Source organism: Cyanistes caeruleus, unplaced genomic scaffold (genome assembly GCF_971803275.1).
Source record: "Cyanistes caeruleus unplaced genomic scaffold, bCyaCae1.hap1.1 HAP1_SCAFFOLD_69, whole genome shotgun sequence".
Taxonomy (NCBI): Eukaryota; Metazoa; Chordata; class Aves; order Passeriformes; family Paridae; genus Cyanistes; species Cyanistes caeruleus.
This window is the reverse complement of record NW_028255886.1, coordinates 309851-336901: the sequence shown is the minus strand read 5'-3', so window position 1 is coordinate 336901 and position 27051 is coordinate 309851. Positions and strand designations below refer to the sequence as shown.

Sequence of the window (27051 nt, the reverse complement as noted above, 5' to 3'; positions counted from 1 at the left end):
GCAGCAACAGCAGCAGGGAGCAGCAGAAGGAAGTAGTGATCTTACTTCTTCCACACGACAACTAGCTACTAATCAGCAAGCGTGCGAGTGGCAGCTGCTTATCACTTGCAGTCTGAATGTCTCGCGCACCAGATGCCTTTTAAACACCTTCCTTATTCGCCTGCCCGCAGCGCTCGCGCTTTCCACAGCCCGCGCGCTGACCGGCACTCTCTCTCAGACACACATGGTACTTTGGCCGGTTGCCAAGAGTCCTGAAAAGCGGCTTCTGCCGAAGGATGCTCGCCTCTTGCGCTCACCTTCTCCGAACTGTGGAGTCGAGGCTTCTGCCTTTCTTGCTGTTAATGCAAGCGGAAAGTTTTTGCACAGATTCTGGCAAAGAGAACGAGTGACAGGACAGCACATGTTTGTGCAGCTTACCCCTGCCACTGATGTAAGCACGAATTTGCAGCACCCTATGCCACCTATAGTGTGACAGGTTTCTGTGCTGCGGACGGCATTTCTCTGCATCTGGGAGTAAAAGGGAAAGCGCAATTCTTGCCGCAGAGAGCAGCAACAGCAGTAGGGAGCAGCAGAAGGAAGTCGAGGCAGTACTTCTTCCACACGACAACTTAGCGACTACTCAGTAAGTGTGTGTGTGGCAGCTACGATCCACTTGCAGTTTGAAAGTTTCGCACGCCAGATGCCTGTTAAACATTTTTCTTATTCGCTTGCCTGCACCACTCGCGCTTTCCGCCGCCCGCGCGCTGACCGGCACTCTCCCTCAGACACACATGGAACGTTGGCCGGTTGCCAAGAACTCCGGAAAGCAGCTTCTGCCGAAGGAGGCTCGCCTTTTCTGGTTACCTTCTCCGAACTGCGGAGTCCCGGCTTCTGCCTTTCTTGCTCTTAATGCAAGCGGAAAGCTTTTGCACAGCTTCTGGCGAAGAGAACGTGTGAGAGGACAGCACATGTTTGTGCAGCTTACCCCTGCCACTGACGCAACACGGATTTGCAACACCCTATGCCACTCATGGTGTGACCGCTTTCTATGCTGCGCAGGGCATTTCTCTGCATCTGGGAGTAAAAGGGAAAGTGCAACTATTGTCGCAGAGAGCAGCAACAGCAGAAGGGAGCAGCAGAAGGAAGTCGAGGCAGTACTTCCTCCACACGACAACTTAGCGACTACTCAGTAAGTGTGCGAGTGGCAACTACGTTCCACTTGCAGTCTGAAAGTTTCGTGTGCCGGATGCCTGTTAATCACCTTCCTAATTCGTCTGACGGCAGAGCTCGCGCTTTCCACAGCCCGCGCGCTGACCGGCACTCACCCTCAGACACACATGGTACGTTGGCCGGTTGCCAAGAACTCCGGAAAGCAGCTTCTGCCGAAGGAGACTCGCCTCTTGCGGTTACTTTCTCCGAACTGCGGAGTCCCGGTTTCTGCCTTTCTTGCTCTCAATGCAAACGGAAAGCTTTTGCACAGAGTTTGGCGAGGAGAACGTGTGACAGGACAGCACATGTTTGTGCAGTATACCCCTGCCACTGATGCAAGCACGAATTTGCAGCACCCTATGCCACCCATAGTGTGACAGGTTTCTGTGCTGCGCAGGACATTTCTCTGCATCTGGGAGTAAAAATGAAAGTGCAACTATTGTCGCAGAGAGCAGCAACAGCAGTAGGGAGCAGCAGAAGGAAGTAGTGATCTTACTTCTTCCACACGACAACTAGCTACTAATCAGCAAGCGTGCGAGTGGCAGCTGCTTATCACTTGCAGTCTGAATGTCTCGCGCACCAGATGCCTTTTAAACACCTTCCTTATTCGCCTGCCCGCAGCGCTCGCGCTTTCCACAGCCCGCGCGCTGACCGGCACTCTCTCTCAGACACACATGGTACTTTGGCCGGTTGCCAAGAGTCCTGAAAAGCGGCTTCTGCCGAAGGATGCTCGCCTCTTGCGCTCACCTTCTCCGAACTGTGGAGTCGAGGCTTCTGCCTTTCTTGCTGTTAATGCAAGCGGAAAGTTTTTGCACAGATTCTGGCAAAGAGAACGAGTGACAGGACAGCACATGTTTGTGCAGCTTACCCCTGCCACTGATGTAAGCACGAATTTGCAGCACCCTATGCCACCTATAGTGTGACAGGTTTCTGTGCTGCGGACGGCATTTCTCTGCATCTGGGAGTAAAAGGGAAAGCGCAATTCTTGCCGCAGAGAGCAGCAACAGCAGTAGGGAGCAGCAGAAGGAAGTCGAGGCAGTACTTCTTCCACACGACAACTTAGCGACTACTCAGTAAGTGTGTGTGTGGCAGCTACGATCCACTTGCAGTTTGAAAGTTTCGCACGCCAGATGCCTGTTAAACATTTTTCTTATTCGCTTGCCTGCACCACTCGCGCTTTCCACCGCCCGCGCGCTGACCGGCACTCTCCCTCAGACACACATGGAACGTTGGCCGGCTGCCAAGAACTCCGGAAAGCAGCTTCTGCCGAAGGAGGCTCGCCTTTTCTGGTTACCTTCTCCGAACTGCGGAGTCCCGGCTTCTGCCTTTCTTGCTCTTAATGCAAGCGGAAAGCTTTTGCACAGCTTCTGGCGAAGAGAACGTGTGAGAGGACAGCACATGTTTGTGCAGCTTACCCCTGCCACTGACGCAACACGGATTTGCAACACCCTATGCCACTCATGGTGTGACCGCTTTCTATGCTGCGCAGGGCATTTCTCTGCATCTGGGAGTAAAAGGGAAAGTGCAACTATTGTCGCAGAGAGCAGCAACAGCAGAAGGGAGCAGCAGAAGGAAGTCGAGGCAGTACTTCTTCCACACGACAACTTAGCGACTACTCAGTAAGTGTGCGAGTGGCAACTACGTTCCACTTGCAGTCTGAAAGTTTCGTGTGCCGGATGCCTGTTAATCACCTTCCTAATTCGTCTGACGGCAGAGCTCGCGCTTTCCACAGCCCGCGCGCTGACCGGCACTCACCCTCAGACACACATGGTACGTTGGCCGGTTGCCAAGAACTCCGGAAAGCAGCTTCTGCCGAAGGAGACTCGCCTCTTGCGGTTACTTTCTCCGAACTGCGGAGTCCCGGCTTCTGCCTTTCTTGCTCTCAATGCAATCGGAAAGCTTTTGCACAGAGTTTGGCGAGGAGAACGTGTGACAGGACAGCACATGTTTGTGCAGTATACCCCTGCCACTGATGCAAGCACGAATTTGCAGCACCCTATGCCACCCATAGTGTGACAGGTTTCTGTGCTGCGCAGGACATTTCTCTGCATCTGGGAGTAAAAATGAAAGTGCAACTATTGTCGCAGAGAGCAGCAACAGCAGTAGGGAGCAGCAGAAGGAAGTAGTGATCTTACTTCTTCCACACGACAACTAGCTACTAATCAGCAAGCGTGCGAGTGGCAGCTGCTTATCACTTGCAGTCTGAATGTCTCGCGCACCAGATGCCTTTTAAACACCTTCCTTATTCGCCTGCCCGCAGCGCTCGCGCTTTCCACAGCCCGCGCGCTGACCGGCACTCTCTCTCAGACACACATGGTACTTTGGCCGGTTGCCAAGAGTCCTGAAAAGCGGCTTCTGCCGAAGGATGCTCGCCTCTTGCGCTCACCTTCTCCGAACTGTGGAGTCGAGGCTTCTGCCTTTCTTGCTGTTAATGCAAGCGGAAAGTTTTTGCACAGATTCTGGCAAAGAGAACGTGTGACAGGACAGCACATGTTTGTGCAGCTTACCCCTGCCACTGACGCAACACGGATTTGCAACACCCTATGCCACTCATGGTATGACAGCTTTCTATGCTGCGCAGGGCATTTCTCTGCATCTGGGAGTAAAAGGGAAAGTGCAACTATTGTCGCAGAGAGCAGCAACAGCAGAAGGGAGCAGCAGAAGGAAGTCGAGGCAGTACTTCTTCCACACGACAACTTAGCGACTACTCAGTAAGTGTGCGAGTGGCAACTACGTTCCACTTACAGTCTGAAAGTTTCGTGTGCCGGGTGCCTGTTAATCACCTTCCTAATTCGTCTGACGGCAGAGCTCGCGCTTTCCACAGCCCGCGCGCTGACCGGCACTCACCCTCAGACACACATGGTATGTTGGCCGGTTGCCAAGAACTCCGGAAAGCAGCTTCTGCCGAAGGAGACTCGCCTCTTGCGGTTACCCTCTCCGAACTGCGGAGTCCCGGCTTCTGCCTTTCTTGCTCTCAATGCAAACGGAAAGCTTTTGCACAGAGTTTGGCGAGGAGAACGTGTGACAGGACAGCACATGTTTGTGCAGTATACCCCTGCCACTGATGCAAGCACGAATTTGCAGCACCCTATGCCACCCATAGTGTGACAGGTTTCTGTGCTGCGCAGGACATTTCTCTGCATCTGGGAGTAAAAATGAAAGTGCAACTATTGTCGCAGAGAGCAGCAACAGCAGTAGGGAGCAGCAGAAGGAAGTAGTGATCTTACTTCTTCCACACGACAACTAGCTACTAATCAGCAAGCGTGCGAGTGGCAGCTGCTTATCACTTGCAGTCTGAATGTCTCGCGCACCAGATGCCTTTTAAACACCTTCCTTATTCGCCTGCCCGCAGCGCTCGCGCTTTCCACAGCCCGCGCGCTGACCGGCACTCTCTCTCAGACACACATGGTACTTTGGCCGGTTGCCAAGAGTCTTGAAAAGCGGCTTCTGCCGAAGGATGCTCGCCTCTTGCGCTCACCTTCTCCGAACTGTGGAGTCGAGGCTTCTGCCTTTCTTGCTGTTAATGCAAGCGGAAAGTTTTTGCACAGATTCTGGCAAAGAGAACGAGTGACAGGACAGCACATGTTTGTGCAGCTTACCCCTGCCACTGATGTAAGCACGAATTTGCAGCACCCTATGCCACCTATAGTGTGACAGGTTTCTGTGCTGCGGACGGCATTTCTCTGCATCTGGGAGTAAAAGGGAAAGCGCAATTCTTGCCGCAGAGAGCAGCAACAGCAGTAGGGAGCAGCAGAAGGAAGTCGAGGCAGTACTTCTTCCACACGACAACTTAGCGACTACTCAGTAAGTGTGTGTGTGGCAGCTACGATCCACTTGCAGTTTGAAAGTTTCGCGCGCCAGATGCCTGTTAAACATTTTTCTTATTCGCTTGCCTGCACCACTCGCGCTTTCCACCGCCCGCGCGCTGACCGGCACTCTCCCTCAGACACACATGGAACGTTGGCCGGCTGCCAAGAACTCCGGAAAGCAGCTTCTGCCGAAGGAGGCTCGCCTTTTCTGGTTACCTTCTCCGAACTGCGGAGTCCCGGCTTCTGCCTTTCTTGCTCTTAATGCAAGCGGAAAGCTTTTGCACAGCTTCTGGCGAAGAGAACGTGTGAGAGGACAGCACATGTTTGTGCAGCTTACCCCTGCCACTGACGCAACACGGATTTGCAGCACCCTATGCCACTCATGATGTGACCGCTTTCTGTGCTGCGCAGGGCATTTCTCTGCATCTGGGAGTAAAAGGGAAAGTGCAACTATTGTCGCAGAGAGCAGCAACAGCAGAAGGGAGCAGCAGAAGGAAGTCGAGGCAGTACTTCTTCCACACGACAACTTAGCGACTACTCAGTAAGTGTGCGAGTGGCAACTACGTTCCACTTGCAGTCTGAAAGTTTCGTGTGCCGGATGCCTGTTAATCACCTTCCTAATTCGTCTGACGGCAGAGCTCGCGCTTTCCACAGCCCGCGCGCTGATTGGCACTCACCCTCAGACACACATGGTACGTTGGCCGGTTGCCAAGAACTCCGGAAAGCAGCTTCTGCCGAAGGAGACTCGCCTCTTGCGGTTACCCTCTCCGAACTGCGGAGTCCCGGCTTCTGCCTTTCTTGCTCTCAATGCAAACGGAAAGCTTTTGCACAGAGTTTGGCGAGGAGAACGTGTGACAGGACAGCACATGTTTGTGCAGTATACCCCTGCCACTGATGCAAGCACGAATTTGCAGCACCCTATGCCACCCATAGTGTGACAGGTTTCTGTGCTGCGCAGGACATTTCTCTGCATCTGGGAGTAAAAATGAAAGTGCAACTATTGTCGCAGAGAGCAGCAACAGCAGTAGGGAGCAGCAGAAGGAAGTAGTGATCTTACTTCTTCCACACGACAACTAGCTACTAATCAGCAAGCGTGCGAGTGGCAGCTGCTTATCACTTGCAGTCTGAATGTCTCGCGCACCAGATGCCTTTTAAACACCTTCCTTATTCGCCTGCCCGCAGCGCTCGCGCTTTCCACAGCCCGCGCGCTGACCGGCACTCTCTCTCAGACACACATGGTACTTTGGCCGGTTGCCAAGAGTCCTGAAAAGCGGCTTCTGCCGAAGGATGCTCGCCTCTTGCGCTCACCTTCTCCGAACTGTGGAGTCGAGGCTTCTGCCTTTCTTGCTGTTAATGCAAGCGGAAAGTTTTTGCACAGATTCTGGCAAAGAGAACGTGTGACAGGACAGCACATGTTTGTGCAGCTTACCCCTGCCACTGATGTAAGCACGAATTTGCAGCACCCTATGCCACCTATAGTGTGACAGGTTTCTGTGCTGCGCAGGGCATTTCTCTGCATCTGGGAGTAAAAGGAAAAGCGCAATTGTTCTCGTAGAGAGCAGCAACAGCAGTAGGGAGTAGCAGAAGAAGTACGGCCACGACTTCCTTTCCGCTTGCATTAAGAACAAGAACGGCAGAAGCCGGGACTCCGCAGTTCGGAGAAGGAGAGCGCAAGAGGCGAGCATCCTTCGACAGAAGCCGCTTTTCAGGACTCTTGGCAACCGGCCAAAGTACCATGTGTGTCTGTGGGACGGTGCCGGTCAGCGCGCGGGCGGTGGAAAGCGCGAGTGGTGCAGGCAAGAGAATAAGAAACATGTTTAAAAGGCATCTGGCGCGCGAAACTTTCAGACTGCAAGTGGAAAGCAGCTGCCAGTCGCCCGCTTGCTGGTTAGTCGCTAGTTGTCTTGTGGAAGAGGTAAGATCACTACTTCCTTCTGCTGCTCCCTACTGCTGTTGCTGCTCTCTGCGACAATAGTTGCACTTTCCCTTTTACTCCCAGATGCAGAGAAATGTCCTGCGCAGCACAGAAACCAGTCACACCATGGGTGGCATAAGGTGCTGCAAATTCGTGCTTGCATCAGTGGCAGGGGCATACTGCACAAACATGTGCTGTCCTGTCACACGTTCTCCTCGCCAAACTCTGCAAAAGCTTTCTGCTTGCATTAAGAGCAAAAAAGGCAGAAGCCGGGACTCCGCAGTTCGGAGAAAGTAACCGCAAGAGGCGAGCCTCCTTCGGCAGAAGCTGCTTTCCGGAGTTCTTGGCAACCGGTCAACATACCATGTGTGTCTGAGGGAGAGTGCCGGTCAGCGCGCGGGCTGTGGAAAGAGCGAGCGAGGCGGGTAGACGAATAAAAAACATGTTTAACAGGCATCTGGCGCGCGAAACTTTTAGACTGCAATTGGATCGTAGCTGCCACTCGCACGCTTGTTGAGTAGTCGCTTCGTTGTCTTGTGGAAGAAGTACTGCCTCGGCTTCCTTCTGCTGCTCCCTACTGCTGTTGCTGCTCTCTGCGACAACAATTGCGCTTTCCCTTTTACTCCCAGAAACAGAGAAATATCCTGCGCAGCACAGAAACCAGTCACACTCTGGGCGGCATAGTGTGCTGCAAATCCGTGTTGCGTCAGTGGCAGGAGTAAGCTGCACAAACATGTGCTGTCCTCTCACACGTTCTCCTCGCCATACTCTGTGCAAAAGATTTCCGCTTGCATTAAGAGCAAGAAAGGCAGAAACCGAGACTCCGCAGTTCGGAGAAGGTAACCAGAAAAGGCGAGCCTCCTTCGGCAGAAGCTGCTTTCCGGAGTTCTTGGCAACCGGCCAACGTTCCATGTGTGTCTGAGGGAGAGTGCCGGTCAGCGCGCGGGCGGTGGAAAGCGCGAGTGGTGCAGGCAAGCGAATAAGAAAAATGTTTAACAGGCATCTGGCGCGCGAAACTTTCAAACTGCAAGTGGATCGTAGCTGCCACACGCACACTTACTGAGTAGCCGCTAAGTTGTCGTGTGGAAGAAGTACTGCCTCGACTTCCTTCTGCTGCTCCCTACTGCTGTTGCTGCTCTCTGCGGCAAGAATTGCGCTTTCCCTTTTACTCCCAGATGCAGAGAAATGCCCTGCGCAGCACAGAAACCTGTCACACTATAGGTGGCATAGGGTGCTGCAAATTCGTGCTTACATCAGTGGCAGGGGTAAGCTGCACAAACATGTGCTGTCCTGTCACACGTTCTCTTTGCCAGAATCTGTGCAAAAACTTTCCGCTTGCATTAACAGCAAGAAAGGCAGAAGCCTCGACTCCACAGTTCGGAGAAGGTGAGCGCAAGAGGCGAGCATCCTTCGGCAGAAGCCGCTTTTCAGGACTCTTGGCAACCGGCCAAAGTACCATGTGTGTCTGAGAGAGAGTGCCGGTCAGCGCGCGGGCTGTGGAAAGCGCGAGCGCTGCGGGCAGGCGAATAAGGAAGGTGTTTAAAAGGCATCTGGTGCGCGAGACATTCAGACTGCAAGTGATAAGCAGCTGCCACTCGCACGCTTGCTGATTAGTAGCTAGTTGTCGTGTGGAAGAAGTAAGATCACTACTTCCTTCTGCTGCTCCCTGCTGCTGTTGCTGCTCTCTGCGACAATAGTTGCACTTTCATTTTTACTCCCTGATGCAGAGAAATGTCCTGCGCAGCACAGAAACCAGTCACACTATGGGTGGCATAGGGTGCTGCAAATTCGTGCTTGCATCAGTGGCAGGGGTATACTGCACAAACATGTGCTGTCCTGTCACACGTTCTCCTCGCCAAACTCTGTGCAAAAGCTTTCCGTTTGCATTGAGAGCAAGAAAGGCAGAAGCCGGGACTCCGGAGTTCGGAGAAAGTAACCGCAAGAGGCGAGTCTCCTTCGGCAGAAGCTGCTTTCCGGAGTTCTTGGCAACCGGCCAACATACCATGTGTGTCTGAGGGTGAGTGCCGGTCAGCGCGCAGGCGGTGGAAAGCGCGAGCTCTGCCGTCAGACGAATTAGGAAGGTGTTTAACAGGCATCCGGCACACGAAACTTTCAGACTGCAAGTGGAACATAGTTGCCACTCGCACACTTACTGAGTAGTCGCTAAGTTGTCGTGTGGAAGAAGTACTGCCTCGACTTCCTACTGCTGCTCCCTACTGCTGTTGCTGCTCTCTGCGACAACAATTGCGCTTTCCCTTTTACTCCCAGATGCAGAGAAGTGCCCTGCGCAGCACAGAAAGCTGTCACACCATGAGTGGCATAGGGTGTTGCAAATCCGTGCTTGTGTAAGTGGCAGGGGTAAGCTGCACAAACATGTGCTGTCTTGTCACACCTTCTCCTCGCTAGACACAGTGCAAAAGCTTTCCTCTTGCATTGAGAGCAAGAAAGGCAGAAGCCGGGACTCCGCAGTTCGGAGAAAGTAACCGCAAGAGGCGAGCCTCCTTCGGCAGAAGCTACTTTCCGGAGGTCTTGGCAACCGGCCAAAGTACCATGTGTGTCTGAGAGAGAGTGCCGGTCAGCGCGCGGGCGGTGGAAAGCGCGAGCGCTGCGGGCAGGCGAATAAGGAAGGTGTTTAAAAGGCATCTGGTGCGCGAGACTTTCAGACTGCAAGTGGAAAGCAGCTGCCACTCGCACGCTTGCTGATTAGTAGCTAGTTGTCGTGTGGAAGAAGTAAGATCACTACTTCCTTCTGCTGCTCCCTACTGCTGTTGCTGCTCTCTGCGACAATAGTTGCACATTCTCTTTTACTCCAAGCTGCACAGAAATGTCCTTCGCAGCACAGAAACCTGTCACACCATGGGTGGCATAGGGTGCTGCAAATTCGTGTTTACATCAGTGGCAGGGGTATACTGCACAAACATGTGCTGTCCTGTCACTCGTTCTCCTCGCTAGACACAGTGCAAAAGCTTTCCGCTTGCATTGAGAGCAAGAAAGGCAGAAGCCGGGACTCCGCAGTTCGGAGAAAGTAACCGCAAGAGGCGAGTCTCCTTCGATCCCTGAGGTGCATCACTGGAATTGCTACAAGTTTTACTTACCACAATTTTAACCAAAATCTGTCTTAAATCATGTTATATCTCTTTAGATGGAGGAAGACAGACACGAACAAAAGAACCCACAAACAAAAAAAAAAAAAAAAAACAAAGCCCTAATACATAGAAAGACACCTGATAATATCATTAGTAGCAGATATCTACAGCATCCTAAGTGTACTTAAGGAATCAAGATGAATTTTAAAAATATCATGAAATACAAGAATTGCTGGCATTCAAAATGTAACTCTAGCCTATGTAGCAAGTCACTAAAATGACGTGCAGTTGTAAATCATTAAGTGTGCAAAACTATACAGTTTTGCATAAAGTGCTGTATGTACCCCAGTTTGCTAAGCTTGGCAATATGACACAAAATGATGAAGTTAAGGATGTATCTTACCTACCTCATCTTTCCTTTTCCTTTCCCACCATCACTCACTGTCCTTTAAACTGTACATTACACAAAGGCCTTTTCAGGAATTGTAGTTCAGAAAAATGTTTCAAGTATATTTATCTTTCAGTGTAAACTTGGGGACACGATGGTTCAATTTTCACAAGCTCTACATACTTACAGCTTCTCTTAATTCAATTTGATTTGCAATTATTTCAATCTGTTCAATACCTCTGGCAAAGGAGTATTTCCTATTACTCATTTTACTCCTATTTAAGGAGTGCTGAAATCCATGCTGTAACTTGTCCAGATTTAAATCTAAACATGACACAATTATAGAAAAACAGAGTAATACTTTATCTGATCACTTGGGCTCACAAAACCAAGTCCTACCATATCTGTTCATACAGACTCATTCTAGGCATTGTACACAGATCTTTAACACTTGAATTCAAGTTACTATATTACAGCAGTTTCTCTTGCAGGAATTGTGCAGTACACTTAAAAGTATACAACGGGTCTCTTCTTTACTCTGTATTTTAGTGATCCGTATCGTATCTGAGGGGAAAAACAAAATTATAATGAAGTACTAAGTCACATGAAATGGAAATATAATTCAGCTCCCCACTAATCCTATTTAGCAAATGTCTTCCAATGTGCTTTGGACACCCGGTTTCACTAAGAGAATCTACCTATGACTGAATAAGATAAAGTTTCAACAGAATTGGGCAAGAAGAGTAAGTGTCAATTGTTTTCCTGGAATGACCCAAAAACTTTTATGAGACTTCACAGAGATTTATACTAGAGTATCTTTAAATTTTGTAATGCATGCACTAGGATGCTAACTAGGATCTTCTCTTTGTAGATCACAAAGAGTCAGGCTGTTTGTCTATGGCAACTAAAAAATTCTGAATATTCTTTATCTATTAAACAGCAGATGTTTAAGTGTGCACAACACACAGATAATGTTATTGTTATTCATACCCTTTTCAAGGCGAACACTTCCTGAAATTAGGCTTGGTGGTGCCAAAATTAGCATTTCAAATAGAGAGTCTGTTTCGTCTCCTCTCCCTTGCTCCTTGCTTCATTAATTTCATACATATATTTCCCCTAAACACATCAAACTACAAAAGCTCCAAACTTAGATATTGTTGTCACATGCTTTCTTTCCCATTTAGCATTCTGGAGCCCAGTTACTTTTGACAACTTCTCCAATATTAAAAATAAAAATAAATTTCTGCACTATGAATAATGCCAATATACACTGAAAGAACAAACTCAATTAACCAGGATTATACTTGCTTCTTTACAGCCTTTAATAGTTTTCAGAGACTTCATTCTCTGAGTTCTGCGAAGGCCTCTCTGAGCAAACATTTCATCCTCTGAATGTGTCCCCTCCATCTCTTCATCTGTTTTATCATCTCCAGGATTTTTTTCCAGTGGGGTTTTGTAACCTTTAGAAAGAAAATATTTAAAAAATAGTAGCTGTAACTTTTTGACTTCCAAGAAAGCAGCGATTTTTATCTTGATTTATGCTTTTAGATGATGTGCTTATTTCAAAACAGAAACATCTCCTTTGCCACGAGTTTGGTACTTCTAATCCTGCCACTTGGTTCCACAGGTATGTAATGCAGTGCTTCTTCAGTTGTCAAGACTGAAATCACAAGTTTGCTGACATCTTCTGCTTTACACTGAACTGCAAAAACTTGAGTGATCGTCTAAAGAAGTACCTAAGATTTTAGGACACAATCCACATGAGAAGGTGGTTACACTTATAATAAACCTTTAAAGATCCCTCCCAATACAAACCACTTGATGACTTGCATTCATAGGATCTTTCTTCATACACTCATCCTCCTGCATTTTTAATACCAAAGCTTCTTTCATTTCGGTAACACACCAAAGTACTGTTAAGAGTTGTTAACATACTACAAAACCAGGACCAAGATTATTACCTAAGACTCTCACTAGAGGGCACTAACTGCTTAAAAATACACTCCGAAAGCTCCTTGGGGTCCAACAGCCCCGAATCTCCACCACAGACCTATCGCAAAGCTACCAAATCCAGTCTGATTCCTTCCTCCACTGAACACTCCTTTTATCCCAGAATCTACTGGCTGTAACACTCAGGAACACCTTTTAGACTCTAAACCAAATTTTATCAATGACCTGTGTACATTTTATCTTAAGCCAATATTTTATTTAGGCTTATCTAATTTTTTTCATCAATTTTTTTCCCTAGAAATTAGAATCACATCATCCATTCCACAGCTACTTGAGACAAACATCCGGTCATTCCCTTCTGCCATTTTAGAGGCAACATGTCTTTGCTTCCAGTACAGTTTCAATTAATCTTTTTCAATACAGAAGATTTGAATCACATCTCTTTCTCTGTTTCAGAGTAGCAGTGTTTGCAGTGACATCAATACTTTTTTATCTGCATTTGTAATACCTGATGCATCGGCATCCCATCTGCCTTTTTCACAGCAAGAGCACTGCCAGCTCAGCATCATCCTACAATCCACATCCTACAACTAGGCCTTTTAAATCAATTTGCACAGAACTCCTGGCCCAGACAAAAAATAAGATCCAGCTCAGCACAAGAGAATATTGCTACACAGTGTTCCTAAATCTATGTATACTTTTGATCTTTTTTAAGTTCCTAATGCTGAAGAAAATTCAAAGAAAACATGAGAGGTGTATGCTAGATGAGACCAGGACCAGAAAAAATAAATTAAGTTTAACTAACTGCAAGAAAGTTTTTTGACATTTGAGATTGAATCTCACAATCGGTGATTATTTATATAGTATAAACTGAAGAATTTTTTTAAAAAAATTAGAGCATTTTTAAGCTATTTCAGATAGGTAAATAATGCTCTCTTACTGAGGAACAGATCCTGCACAACAGCTGCAGTGACATTATCTCTAGTGCAGCTCTTTGTGAATTCTTGGTTTTCTCTCCAGCCAGAGGCTTCAGTTCACACTGCCCTGCACAGGATACTTTCTGGAAACTCCAATTCAGATTAGGTCCCTTCAGCTGGTCACCTATTCCTTAGAATGGGCTAGCACACTATTCATGAAATTCCTTGGACCCCACAAATGCTATCCCTCCCCAAAATGGGGGGATGAGAAGGAATGACAGTCTTAAGTGAAAAGAAATAGCCCAGACCCACTTCTTTTGTGGGAAACAGCAGTTCCTATACATCACAGTCTTGCTATTTCAAAATTACGTAGTTAGCAGACCTTCAGCAAAACCTTCCTTCCAGCATCACAAGCTCAAGGGCAAAGTGATGATGACAATAACAGTATATGTAACATAATAATGAAATAATACTATCTTTCAACAAAACCATATATTGATCACCACACACCATCTTCTGAGTGTTAATAGACATCAGTCTATTATGACAACTTGATGCCTTTATTATTCGTATCACCATACACAATTTTACATTTTGATCTATTACTACAATGCTGTCTGTGCATTTGCAAGTTTCTTGTTCCTACCCTGTTTACTCCCCTGCCTAATCAAGACAGTGACTACCACAGGTACAAGCAAGCATCCAGATCCCTGAAATAAAAGACAAGAAGCAGGCCAGGATCATGTTAATGGAAACCCAAAGTCAGGATCGAGAGCACAAAACTGCCAGGGAAATATATGAGCAATATCGAGAATTAAGAGATAAATATTCCCAAGAGCCAGAAGTTAATGGTTGATGCGGGCTAGAGCCCGATCAAAATATAAGAGGGGGGATATTGTTAAGAATAATATGTTACAGTTGCTGTTTGTAAACTCCTTACTTACCTTGTACCCCTGTCCCAGGTTTACTTACCTTGTACCCCTGTCGCAAATTGCTGTACCCCATATTTTTTTATTCCTTGTTCAGCCAGGCCCTGCCCCCTCTCCCAAGTTGCTGTACCCTGTGTTTCTTGTTCTGTGTTCAGCCAGGCACTGCCCCCACTGCTCCGAGACTCCCACATGGCAACATTGTATCCTTTTCCCGAGTTGCTGTACCGTCCTGAGGAGGAAGATGACATACGGACTTTTATGCAAACGAGAGAGACCAGAGACTTATGGGATGCACCCAGACTGGAAAAAACCCCAAAACAACGAGCCACGCAAAAGGGAAGGAATAGAACCAGCACCATCTAACAAGGAAGACCCAGAGGAGTCCCCTGGCTTCTTTCAAGGGGCCGACATAACCTCGAGGAGACTCGACAGGGATGACAGCCTAGACTACAAGGCCTAAAGAAGGAGTCTTCCCAGGGACTCCCGTGAGGGAGGAAGGCCCAGCTCTGCCCAACTGACAGAGCTGTACGGATTCTCCTCTTCTGCGGTGTCCAGTGAAAGCAGTGGTGGTGTGCGCAACCCCTCGGGCCCCCAACCCAGAGCTGTGCTGCTTAATAATGGCTGTTTTAAAAGGAGCTGGTCTCCTGGCCCATTTATCACAATCGTGATCCTGGGGAATGCAGCTAAAGCCAGCCAAAAGCAATTTCTGGAAAGTCAAGCCTGCTTTACGTTTTCTGGAGTTTGGTTGTGCCAACTTCACCAGTCATTTCTAAAAAAGGAAAAGAAACTCCAAGCAAAAGAGAGAAAAACACAAAGAAACCAACCCAAAGAAACCAATCAAACAAACAGATAAAACACCCCCAATCAAACCAAAGGCAATGAGAAGTTAGGACTAGTTGTAAGGATATCACAGCAGGCGAATGGCTGCTTCCTACTTGGATCACCATCCAAAGCCACCTAGAACAACTTCTCCAAAACATATCCAACAGGAGAAATGGAAAAAGTGATCCATGGCAGCTCTGCATTGTGGTGAAGGATGAGCATGCAGTGGTCCAGATGCAGCATTGCCCACCCTCCAGGCTGCTGTTTGCTCTGCTGAAAGACTCTTGCAGGACTGTGGCCCCTCTCCATGCAATGGAAATCATTGCCCCAGCTCTCAGTTGAGGCACTGGCATTTCCAGAGCCAGATTCAGGCACAATCCTACTGCCTGCTGAGCCTCTGGGAAAGGTGCTGAGCATCTTCAGGCCTAGAAGCACAAAAGAGCTCAGGCTCTCCCCGAACTGGGTTTTCAGGGCAGCTTTCCATATCTCTGCAAGATTTCTTCATCCCTCAACACGTCTGACTTTATTATGTCCAACGATGCATTTGGGTTTCTTCTGTCCTCTTGTGTGCCCGTGAGTAACCTTCCACGTGGATGAAGGAGATTGTGTACAGGACAATTGATTGCGGCATTGCCATTTGGCTTCACTGTCACTCAGTTGAACACGGTCCTTATCTAAGAAGGACTTCCAAGAAATGGGTAGGAGTTTTGGCTGTGAGAGGAGCAGAAAGCACATTTTCTACAGCAAATTGCTAGCTGATGCACTTTCCTCCCTGCCAAAATAGTGATTGCCATTCATCTTCCTGGGAAGAATGTAAAGACCCATTCAGAGATGCCAGGTTCAGCTGGCCTGTGGCTTTGTGTGCCTCATTTCACATGTCCAATTTCAAGGGCCACTAAAAGAGGCTCATGTTTGCCTTGCTACCCACAAGTGCTGTAGGTATTTCCAGGAGAAGAGGGAAAACATCGCTGTCCTGTGGTGTGGTAGAAATGCCACCACAACTGTGATTGTGTGAGCAAAGCCAGCCAGTGCTTTTTGGGGCAGCAGCAGCAGCTGAGAGTGTGGCAGAGCGGTTTTGATACTCTTTTTAGAGTCCTGCAAACATTGTTCCCGAAACAAGCCACAGCTTTGCAAACGAGCCCGAAAAAAATGCAAAGAGAACTGGGGTGTGAAAATCAAAGACTGTTTATCTGTAGAAGAAAAGGAACAAGAATGAACTACACCACATATTTACACTGTAAGAATATTGGTAACAACAACAACAACAACAAACTATAGAACCTATTTACCTGAGAACAGATCTAACAAAACTCTATGAAACGTATTTACAGGCAACTTAAACAAACTCTAAAACTTCTGTCCTGAGCACAACAACTGTAAAACGTATGTACAGCAGGGTGGCATCTGTGTCTGTGATGTCCCTAAGTCCTGGAAGAAAAACAAGTAGCACGGTCAGTGCAGTCAGGCACGGAAGGGTGTTCCATGTGCTGCCGGGCTGGGACACTGGCCCAGTGGGACTCTGCTGCCAGAAGGGAGCCTGGCTGGGGGCTGTGGCCCAGGCACTGGAACAGGGCTTGTGTGGCCCACAGCAAGCCCAGGCCGGGCCAGGGATGGCCAGCAGAATGCAGTGCATGGGCTAGCGTGTCCCTGAGCAGGAAGTGCCCAGCCCGGCCCCAGGCTGGCAGCAGGGGCCCCACTCTGCCTGTGGGGAGCACCTGCCTGTTCTGCTGCTGGCATCGGTCTTCATCCCAAGACCATGTCTTCCTCCTTGTCTTTTAGATCAATATCCATCTCTTCAATATAATCTTTCGTTTCCACCTCCATCTCTTCCTCTGTCTCGTACATATCCACATCCATCTCTTCCTCTCCAGTATCCTCTCCGTCCACTTCCATGGCTTCTTCTCTATCAGTCTGTGTATCGACGTCCGTCTCCTCCTCTCCGTCTGTGCCAGCCTGCAGAGGTAGCAAAATTTCCCACCCTGTCCCACAAAGCTCCAGCCCAGCCAGGCAGCTGCGGGGTGTCCGCCTCCGTGGAATAGTACCATAGCTCTTTTGGAACAAATGCAGACATCCTGCAGGGATGGAGAGCAAAATCCAAGCGATGGGGAGCTTTGGGGACTGCTGGGGGAATCAGGGAGCAGGTGGCAACAAGGTGACAGGGGTAGGCTTGGAGCAGGGTGAAGAGCGTGCTGGCACAAGGAGCCAAGGGTTGTGTTGTGGCCGTTGCTGGATGCTGGAAGTTCTAGCTGGAGCGTGCACTGTGACATCACCGCCAGGAGTTCAGGCCCAGGCTGAAGTGGACAACGGAGACCGTAGAATGAATGATGGAATCCCTGGGTGCTTGGGCTTGGAAGGGACCCTAAAGACCATCTTGTTCCAAGCAGAGCAATCTTCGCCCAGAATAGGTTGCTCAGAGCCCCGCTCCCAGCTGGCCTTGGATGTTGCCAAGGCTGGAGCATCCCCAGCCTCTGTGCACAGCCCGGGCCAGTGCCCCAGCAGCCGGAGTGGAAAAGAGCAGCTTCATTAGATCCAACTTCAAGCTCACTCCTGCCTTTGAAAGGCTTCTCCTCTCTGTGCCCATCTTTCCTAGAGCTGCAGGGAGGCCTCGCCAGCCCCCTTCTCTTTCCAGGCTGAGCATCCCCAGCCCCACACGGACAGCAGTCCGATGCGTGGCAGTCAAGGCTAAAGGGTAGCAAATGGCTACATCAGGAAGTGAGAGATGGAAGCTTTTGGAGATGGAAGCTTTACCTCTAAATGTAGAAAAGAAAGAGAAGTGGAGGGGGAAATGGTGGGACTCTGGCTCTGTTCTAACTGGCGAAGATTTTCTTTTCTTCTTTTCTGTCGTGCTAACCCAAGTTTTGTTGTTTGAAAGGAGGTTTAGCAAAATATCCATCGTCTTCTCCACTGCTGAAACACTGAACAACACCTGGGCAGGCTGAGGATGCAGAGCAAAACCTGCAAATATCTACTGCTGATCGTGATCCTGGGGAATGCAGCTAAAGCCAGCCAAAAGCAATTTCTGGGAAGTCAAGCCTGCTTTACGTTTTCTGGAGTTTGGTTGTGCCAACTTCACCAGTCATTTCTAAAAAAGGAAAAGAAACTCCAAGCAAAAGAGAGAAAAACACAAAGAAACCAACCCAAAGAAACCAATCAAACAAACAGATAAAACACCCCCAATCAAACCAAAGGCAATGAGAAGTTAGGACTAGTTGTAAGGATATCACAGCAGGCGAATGGCTGCTTCCTACTTGGATCACCATCCAAAGCCACCTAGAACAACTTCTCCAAAACATATCCAACAGGAGAAATGGAAAAAGTGATCCATGGCAGCTCTGCATTGTGGTGAAGGATGAGCATGCAGTGGTCCAGATGCAGCATTGCCCACCCTCCAGGCTGCTGTTTGCTCTGCTGAAAGACTCTTGCAGGACTGTGGCCCCTCTCCATGCAATGGAAATCATTGCCCCAGCTCTCAGTTGAGGCACTGGCATTTCCAGAGCCAGATTCAGGCACAATCCTACTGCCTGCTGAGCCTCTGGGAAAGGTGCTGAGCATCTTCAGGCCTAGAAGCACAAAAGAGCTCAGGCTCTCCCCGAACTGGGTTTTCAGGGCAGCTTTCCATATCTCTGCAAGATTTCTTCATCCCTCAACACGTCTGACTTTATTATGTCCAACGATGCATTTGGGTTTCTTCTGTCCTCTTGTGTGCCCGTGAGTAACCTTCCACGTGGATGAAGGAGATTGTGTACAGGACAATTGATTGCGGCATTGCCATTTGGCTTCACTGTCACTCAGTTGAACACGGTCCTTATCTAAGAAGGACTTCCAAGAAATGGGTAGGAGTTTTGGCTGTGAGAGGAGCAGAAAGCACATTTTCTACAGCAAATTGCTAGCTGATGCACTTTCCTCCCTGCCAAAATAGTGATTGCCATTCATCTTCCTGGGAAGAATGTAAAGACCCATTCAGAGATGCCAGGTTCAGCTGGCCTGTGGCTTTGTGTGCCTCATTTCACATGTCCAATTTCAAGGGCCACTAAAAGAGGCTCATGTTTGCCTTGCTACCCACAAGTGCTGTAGGTATTTCCAGGAGAAGAGGGAAAACATCGCTGTCCTGTGGTGTGGTAGAAATGCCACCACAACTGTGATTGTGTGAGCAAAGCCAGCCAGTGCTTTTTGGGGCAGCAGCAGCAGCTGAGAGTGTGGCAGAGCGGTTTTGATACTCTTTTTAGAGTCCTGCAAACATTGTTCCCGAAACAAGCCACAGCTTTGCAAACGAGCCCGAAAAAAATGCAAAGAGAACTGGGGTGTGAAAATCAAAGACTGTTTATCTGTAGAAGAAAAGGAACAAGAATGAACTACACCACATATTTACACTGTAAGAATATTGGTAACAACAACAACAACAACAAACTATAGAACCTATTTACCTGAGAACAGATCTAACAAAACTCTATGAAACGTATTTACAGGCAACTTAAACAAACTCTAAAACTTCTGTCCTGAACACAACAACTGTAAAACGTATGTACAGCAGGGTGGCATCTGTGTCTGTGATGTCCCTAAGTCCTGGAAGAAAAACAAGTAGCACGGTCAGTGCAGTCAGGCACGGAAGGGTGTTCCATGTGCTGCCGGGCTGGGACACTGGCCCAGTGGGACTCTGCTGCCAGAAGGGAGCCTGGCTGGGGGCTGTGGCCCAGGCACTGGAACAGGGCTTGTGTGGCCCACAGCAAGCCCAGGCCAGGCCAGGGATGGCCAGCAGAATCCAGTGCATGGGCTAGCGTGTCCCTGAGCAGGAAGTGCCCAGCCCGGCCCCAGGCTGGCAGCAGGGGCCCCACTCTGCCTGTGGGGAGCACCTGCCTGTTCTGCTGCTGGCATCGGTCTTCATCCCAAGACCATGTCTTCCTCCTTGTCTTTTAGATCAATATCCATCTCTTCAATATAATCTTTCGTTTCCACCTCCATCTCTTCCTCTGTCTCGTACATATCCACATCCATCTCTTCCTCTCCAGTATCCTCTCCGTCCACTTCCATGGCTTCTTCTCTATCAGTCTGTGTATCGACGTCCGTCTCCTCCTCTCCGTCTGTGCCAGCCTGCAGAGGTAGCAAAATTTCCCACCCTGTCCCACAGAGCTCCAGCCCAGCCAGGCAGCTGCGGGGTGTCCGCCTCCGTGGAATAGTACCATAGCTCTTTTGGAACAAATGCAGACATCCTGCAGGGATGGAGAGCAAAATCCAAGCGATGGGGAGCTTTGGGGACTGCTGGGGGAATCAGGGAGCAGGTGGCAACAAGGTGACAGGGGTAGGCTTGGAGCAGGGTGAAGAGCGTGCTGGCACAAGGAGCCAAGGGTTGTGTTGTGGCCGTTGCTGGATGCTGGAAGTTCTAGCTGGAGCGTGCACTGTGACATCACCGCCAGGAGTTCAGGCCCAGGCTGAAGTGGACAACGGAGACCGTAGAATGAATGATGGAATCCCTGGGTGCTTGGGCTTGGAAGGGACCCTAAAGACCATCTTGTTCCAAGCAGAGCAATCTTCGCCCAGAATAGGTTGCTCAGAGCCCCGCTCCCAGCTGGCCTTGGATGTTGCCAAGGATGGAGCATCCCCAGCCTCTGTGCACAGCCTGGGCCAGTGCCCCAGCAGCCGGAGTGGAAAAGAGCAGCTTCATTAGATCCAACTTCAAGCTCACTCCTGCAGTTGAAAGGCTTCTCCTCTCTGTGCCCATCTTTCCTAGAGCTGCAGGGAGGCCTCGCCAGCCCCCTTCTCTTTCCAGGCTGAGCATCCCCAGCCCCACACGGACAGCAGTCCGATGCGTGGCAGTCAAGACTAAAGGGTAGCAAATGGCTACATCAGGAAGTGAGAGATGGAAGCTTTTGGAGATGGAAGCTTTACCTCTAAATGTAGAAAAGAAAGAGAAGTGGAGGGGGAAATGTTGGGACTCTGGCTCTGTTCTAACTGGCGAAGATTTTCTTTTCTTCTTTTCTGTCGTGCTAACCCAAGTTTTGTTGTTTGAAAGGAGGTTTAGCAAAATATCCATCGTCTTCTCTACTGCTGAAACACTGAACAACACCTGGGCAGGCTGAGGATGCAGAGCAAAACCTGCAAATATCTACTGCTGATCGTGATCCTGGGGAATGCAGCTAAAGCCAGCCAAAAGCAATTTCTGGGAAGTCAAGCCTGCTTTACGTTTTCTGGAGTTTGGTTGTGCCAACTTCACCAGTCATTTCTAAAAAAGGAAAAGAAACTCCAAGCAAAACAGAGAAAAACACAAAGAAACCAACCCAAAGAAACCAATCAAACAAACAGATAAAACACCCCCAATCAAACCAAAGGCAATGAGAAGTTAGGACTAGTTGTAAGGATATCACAGCAGGCGAATGGCTGCTTCCTACTTGGATCACCATCCAAAGCCACCTAGAACAACTTCTCCAAAACATATCCAACAGGAGAAATGGAAAAAGTGATCCATGGCAGCTCTGCATTGTGGTGAAGGATGAGCATGCAGTGGTCCAGATGCAGCATTGCCCACCCTCCAGGCTGCTGTTTGCTCTGCTGAAAGACTCTTGCAGGACTGTGGCCCCTCTCCATGCAATGGAAATCCTTGCCACAGCTCTCAGTTGAGGCACTGGCATTTCCAGAGCCAGATTCAGGCACAATCCTACTGCCTGCTGAGCATCTGGGAAAGCTGCTGAGCATCTTCAGGCCTAGAAGCACAAAAGAGCTCAGGCTCTCCCCGAACTGGGTTTTCAGGGCAGCTTTCCATATCTCTGCAAGATTTCTTCATCCCTCAACACGTCTGACTTTATGATGTCCAACGATGCATTTGGGTTTCTTCCGTCCTCTTGTGTGCCCGTGAGTAACCTTCCACGTGGATGAAGGAGATTGTGTACAGGACAATTGATTGCGGCATTGCCATTTGGCTTCACTGTCACTCAGTTGAACACGGTCCTTATCTAAGAAGGACTTCCAAGAAATGGGTAGGAGTTTTGGCTGTGAGAGGAGCAGAAAGCACATTTTCTACAGCAAATTGCTAGCTGATGCACTTTCCTCCCTGCCAAAATAGTGATTGCCATTCATCTTCCTGGGAAGAATGTAAAGACCCATTCAGAGATGCCAGGTTCAGCTGGCCTGTGGCTTTGTGTGCCTCATTTCACATGTCCAATTTCAAGGGCCACTAAAAGAAGCTCATGTTTGCCTTGCTACCCACAAGTGCTGTAGGTATTTCCAGGAGAAGAGGGAAAACATCGCTGTCCTGTGGTGTGGTAGAAATGCCACCACAACTGTGATTGTGTGAGCAAAGCCAGCCAGTGCTTTTTGGGGCAGCAGCAGCAGCTGAGAGTGTGGCAGAGCGGTTTTGATACTCTTTTTAGAGTCCTGCAAACATTGTTCCCGAAACAACCCACAGCTTTGCAAACGTGCCCGAAGAAAATGCAAAGAGAACTGGGGTGTGAAAATCAAAGACTGTTTATCTGTAGAAGAAAAGGAACAAGAATGAACTACACCACATATTTACACTGTAAGAATATTGGTAACAACAACAACAACAACAAACTATAGAACCTATTTACCTGAGAACAGATCTAACAAAACTCTATGAAACGTATTTACAGGCAACTTAAACAAACTCTAAAACTTCTATCCTGAGCACAACAACTGTAAAACGTATGTACAGCAGGGTGGCATCTGTGTCTGTGATGTCCCTAAGTCCTGGAAGAAAAACAAGTAGCACGGTCAGTGAAGTCAGGCACGGAAGGGTGTTCCATGTGCTGCCGGGCTGGGACACTGGCCCAGTGGGACTCTGCTGCCAGAAGGGAGCCTGGCTGGGGGCTGTGGCCCAGGCACTGGAACAGGGCTTGTGTGGCCCACAGCAAGCCCAGGCCAGGTCAGGGATGGCCAGCAGAATCCAGTGCATGGGCTAGCGTGTCCCTGAGCAGGAAGTGCCCAGCCCGGCCCCAGGCTGGCAGCAGGGGCCCCACTCTGCCTGTGGGGAGCACCTGCCTGTTCTGCTGCTGGCATCGGTCTTCATCCCAAGACCATGTCTTCCTCCTTGTCTTTTAGATCAATATCCATCTCTTCAATAGAATCTTTCGTTTCCACCTCCATCTCTTCCTCTGTCTCGTACATATCCACATCCATCTCTTCCTCTCCAGTATCCTCTCCGTCCACTTCCATGGCTTCTTCTCTATCAGTCTGTGTATCGACGTCCGTCTCCTCCTCTCCGTCTGTGCCAGCCTGCAGAGGTAGCAAAATTTCCCACCCTGTCCCACAGAGCTCCAGCCCAGCCAGGCAGCTGCGGGGTGTCCGCCTCCGTGGAATAGTACCATAGCTCTTTTGGAACAAATGCAGACATCCTGCAGGGATGGAGAGCAAAATCCAAGCGATGGGGAGCTTTGAGGACTGCTGGGGGAATCAGGGAGCAGGTGGCAACAAGGTGACAGGGGTAGGCTTGGAGCAGGGTGAATGAAGAGCGTGCTGGCACAAGGAGCCAAGGGTTGTGTTGTGGCCGTTGCTGGATGCTGGAAGTTCTAGCTGGAGCGTGCACTGTGACATCACCGCCAGGAGTTCAGGCCCAGGCTGAAGTGGACAACGGAGACCGTAGAATGAATGATGGAATCCCTGGGTGCTTGGGCTTGGAAGGGACCCTAAAGACCATCTTGTTCCAAGCGGAGCAATCTTCGCCCAGAATAGGTTGCTCAGAGCCCCGCTCCCAGCTGGCCTTGGATGTTGCCAAGGATGGAGCATCCCCAGCCTCTGTGCACAGCCCGGGCCAGTGCCCGAGCAGCCGGAGTGGAAAAGAGCAGCTTCATTAGATCCAACTTCAAGCTCACACCTGCTTTTGAAAGGCTTCTCCTCTCTGTGCCCATCTTTCCTAGAGCTGCAGGGAGGCCTCGCCAGCCCCCTTCTCTTTCCAGGCTGAGCATCCCCAGCCCCACACGGACAGCAGTCCGATGCGTGGCAGTCAAGGCTAAAGGGTAGCAAATGGCTACATCAGGAAGTGAGAGATGGAAGCTTTTGGAGATGGAAGCTTTACCTCTAAATGTAGAAAAGAAAGAAAAGTAAAGGGGGAAATGGTGGGACTCTGGCTCTGCTCTAACTGGCGAAGATTTTCTTTTCTTCTTTTCTGTCGTGCTAACCCAAGTTTTGTTGTTTGAAAGGAGGTTTAGCAAAATATCCATCGTCTTCTCCACTGCTGAAACACTGAACAACATCTGGGCAGGCTGAGGATGCAGAGCAAAACCTGCAAATATCTACTGCTGATCGTGATCCTGGGGAATGCAGCTAAAGCCAGCCAAAAGCAATTTCTGGAAAGTCAAGCCTGCTTTACGCTTTCTGGAGTTTGGTTGTGCCAACTTCACCAGTCATTTCTAAAAAAGGAAAAGAAACTCCAAGCAAAAGAGAGAAAAACACAAAGAAACCAACCCAAAGAAACCAATCAAACAAACAGATAAAACACCCCCAATCAAACCAAAGGCAATGAGAAGTTAGGACTAGTTGTAAGGATATCACAGCAGGCGAATGGCTGCTTCCTACTTGGATCACCATCCAAAGCCACCTAGAACAACTTCTCCAAAACGTATCCAACAGGAGAAATGGAAAAAGTGATCCATGGCAGCTCTGCATTGTGGTGAAGGATGAGCATGCAGTGGTCCAGATGCAGCACTGCCCACCCTCCAGGCTGCTGTTTGCTCTGCTGAAAGACTCTTGCAGGACTGTGGCCCCTCTCCATGCAATGGAAATCATTGCCACAGCTCTCAGTTGAGGCACTGGCATTTCCAGAGCCAGATTCAGGCACAATCCTACTGCCTGCTGAGCCTCTGGGAAAGGTGCTGAGCATCTTCAGGCCTAGAAGCACAAAAGAGCTCAGGCTCTCCCCGAACTGGGTTTTCAGGGCAGCTTTCCATATCTCTGCAAGATTTCTTCATCCCTCAACACGTCTGACTTTATGATGTCCAACGATGCATTTGGGTTTCTTCCGTCCTCTTGTGTGCCCGTGAGTAACCTTCCACGTGGATGAAGGAGATTGTGTACAGGACAATTGATTGCGGCATTGCCATTTGGCTTCACTGTCACTCAGTTGAACACGGTCCTTATCTAAGAAGGACTTCCAAGAAATGGGTAGGAGTTTTGGCTGTGAGAGGCACAGAAAGCACATTTTCTACAGCAAATTGCTAGCTGATGCACTTTCCTCCCTGCCAAAATAGTGATTGCCATTCATCTTCCTGGGAAGAATGTAAAGACCCATTCAGAGATGCCAGGTTCAGCTGGCCTGTGGCTTTGTGTGCCTCATTTCACATGTCCAATTTCAAGGGCCACTAAAAGAGGCTCATGTTTGCCTTGCTACGCACAAGTGCTGTAGGTATTTCCAGGAGAAGAGGGAAAACATCGCTGTCCTGTGGTGTGGTAGAAATGCCACCACAACTGTGATTGTGTGAGCAAAGCCAGCCAGTGCTTTTTGGGGCAGCAGCAGCAGCTGAGAGTGTGGCAGAGCGGTTTTGATACTCTTTTTAGAATCCTGCAAACATTGTTCCCGAAACAACCCACAGCGTTGCAAATGTGCCCGAAGAAAATGCAAAGAGAACTGGGGTGTGAAAATCAAAGACTGTTTATCTGTAGAAGAAAAGGAACAAGAATGAACTACACCACATATTTACACTGTAAGAATATTGGTAACAACAACAACAACAACAACAAACTATAGAACCTATTTACCTGAGAAGAGATCTAACAAAACTCTATGAAACGTATTTACAGACAACTTAAACAAACTCTAAAACCTCTATCCTGAACACAACAACTGTAAAACGTATGTACAGCAGGGTGGCATCTGTGTCTGTGATGTCCCTAAGTCCTGGAAGAAAAACAAGTAGCACGGTCAGTGCAGTCAGGCACGGAAGGGTGTTGCATGTGCTGCCGGGCTGGGACACTGGCCCAGTGGGACTCTGCTGCCAGAAGGGAGCCTGGCTGGGGGCTGTGGCCCAGGCACTGGAACAGGGCTTGTGTGGCCCACAGCAAGCCCAGGCCAGGCCAGGGATGGCCAGCAGAATCCAGTGCATGGGCTAGCGTGTCCCTGAGCAGGGAGTGCCCAGCCCGGCCCCAGGCTGGCAGCAGGGGACCCACTCTGCCTGTGGGGAGCACCTGCCTGTTCTGCTGCTGGCATCGGTCTTCATCCCAAGACCATGTCTTCCTCCTTGTCTTTTAGATCAATATCCATCTCTTCAACATAATCTTTCGTTTCCACCTCCATCTCTTCCTCTGTCTCGTACATATCCACATCCATCTCTTCCTCTCCAGTATCCTCTCCGTCCACTTCCATGGCTTCTTCTCTATCAGTCTGTGTATCGACGTCCGTCTCCTCCTCTCCGTCTGTGCCAGCCTGCAGAGGTAGCAAAATTTCCCACCCTGTCCCACAGAGCTCCAGCCCAGCCAGGCAGCTGCGGGGTGTCCGCCTCCGTGGAATAGTACCATACCTCTTTTGGAACAAATGCAGACATCCTGCAGGGATGGAGAGCAAAATCCAAGCGATGGGGACTGCTGGGGGAATCAGGGAGCAGGTGGCAACAAGGTGACAGGGGTAGGCTTGGAGCATGGGGAATGAAGAGCGTGCTGGCACAAGGAGCCAAGGGTTGTGTTGTGGCCGTTGCTGGATGCTGGAAGTTCTAGCTGGAGCGTGCACTGTGACATCACCGCCAGGAGTTCAGGCCCAGGCTGAAGTGGACAACGGAGACTGTAGAATGAATGATGGAATCCCTGGGTGCTTGGGCTTGGAAGGGACCCTAAAGACCATCTTGTTCCAAGCGGAGCAATCTTCGCCCAGAATAGGTTGCTCAGAGCCCCGATCCCAGCTGGCCTTGGATGTTGCCAAGGATGGAGCATCCCCAGCCTCTGTGCACAAGCCCGGGCCTGTGCCCCAGCAGCCGGAGTGGAAAAGAGCAGCTTCATTAGATCCAACTTCAAGCTCACTCCTGCAGTTGAAAGGCTTCTCCTCCCTGTGCCCATCTTTCCTAGAGCTGCAGGGAGGCCTCGCCAGCCCCCTTCTCTTTCCAGGCTGAGCATCC

The 27051-nt window shown here is 49.4% G+C and overlaps 1 long non-coding RNA gene across 1 annotated transcript; it reads right to left on the bottom strand.

The window, feature by feature from the left end:
- Positions 1-11684: 11684 nt before the first annotated feature.
- LOC147646970 (uncharacterized) lies at positions 11685-19329 on the bottom strand. The gene is made up of 3 exons (XR_015281692.1): positions 17047-19329; positions 16724-16957; positions 11685-16432 (listed from the first exon to the last, which is right to left on the bottom strand). It is a non-coding gene; the product is annotated as an uncharacterized LOC147646970 (long non-coding RNA).
- Positions 19330-27051: the final 7722 nt, after the last annotated feature.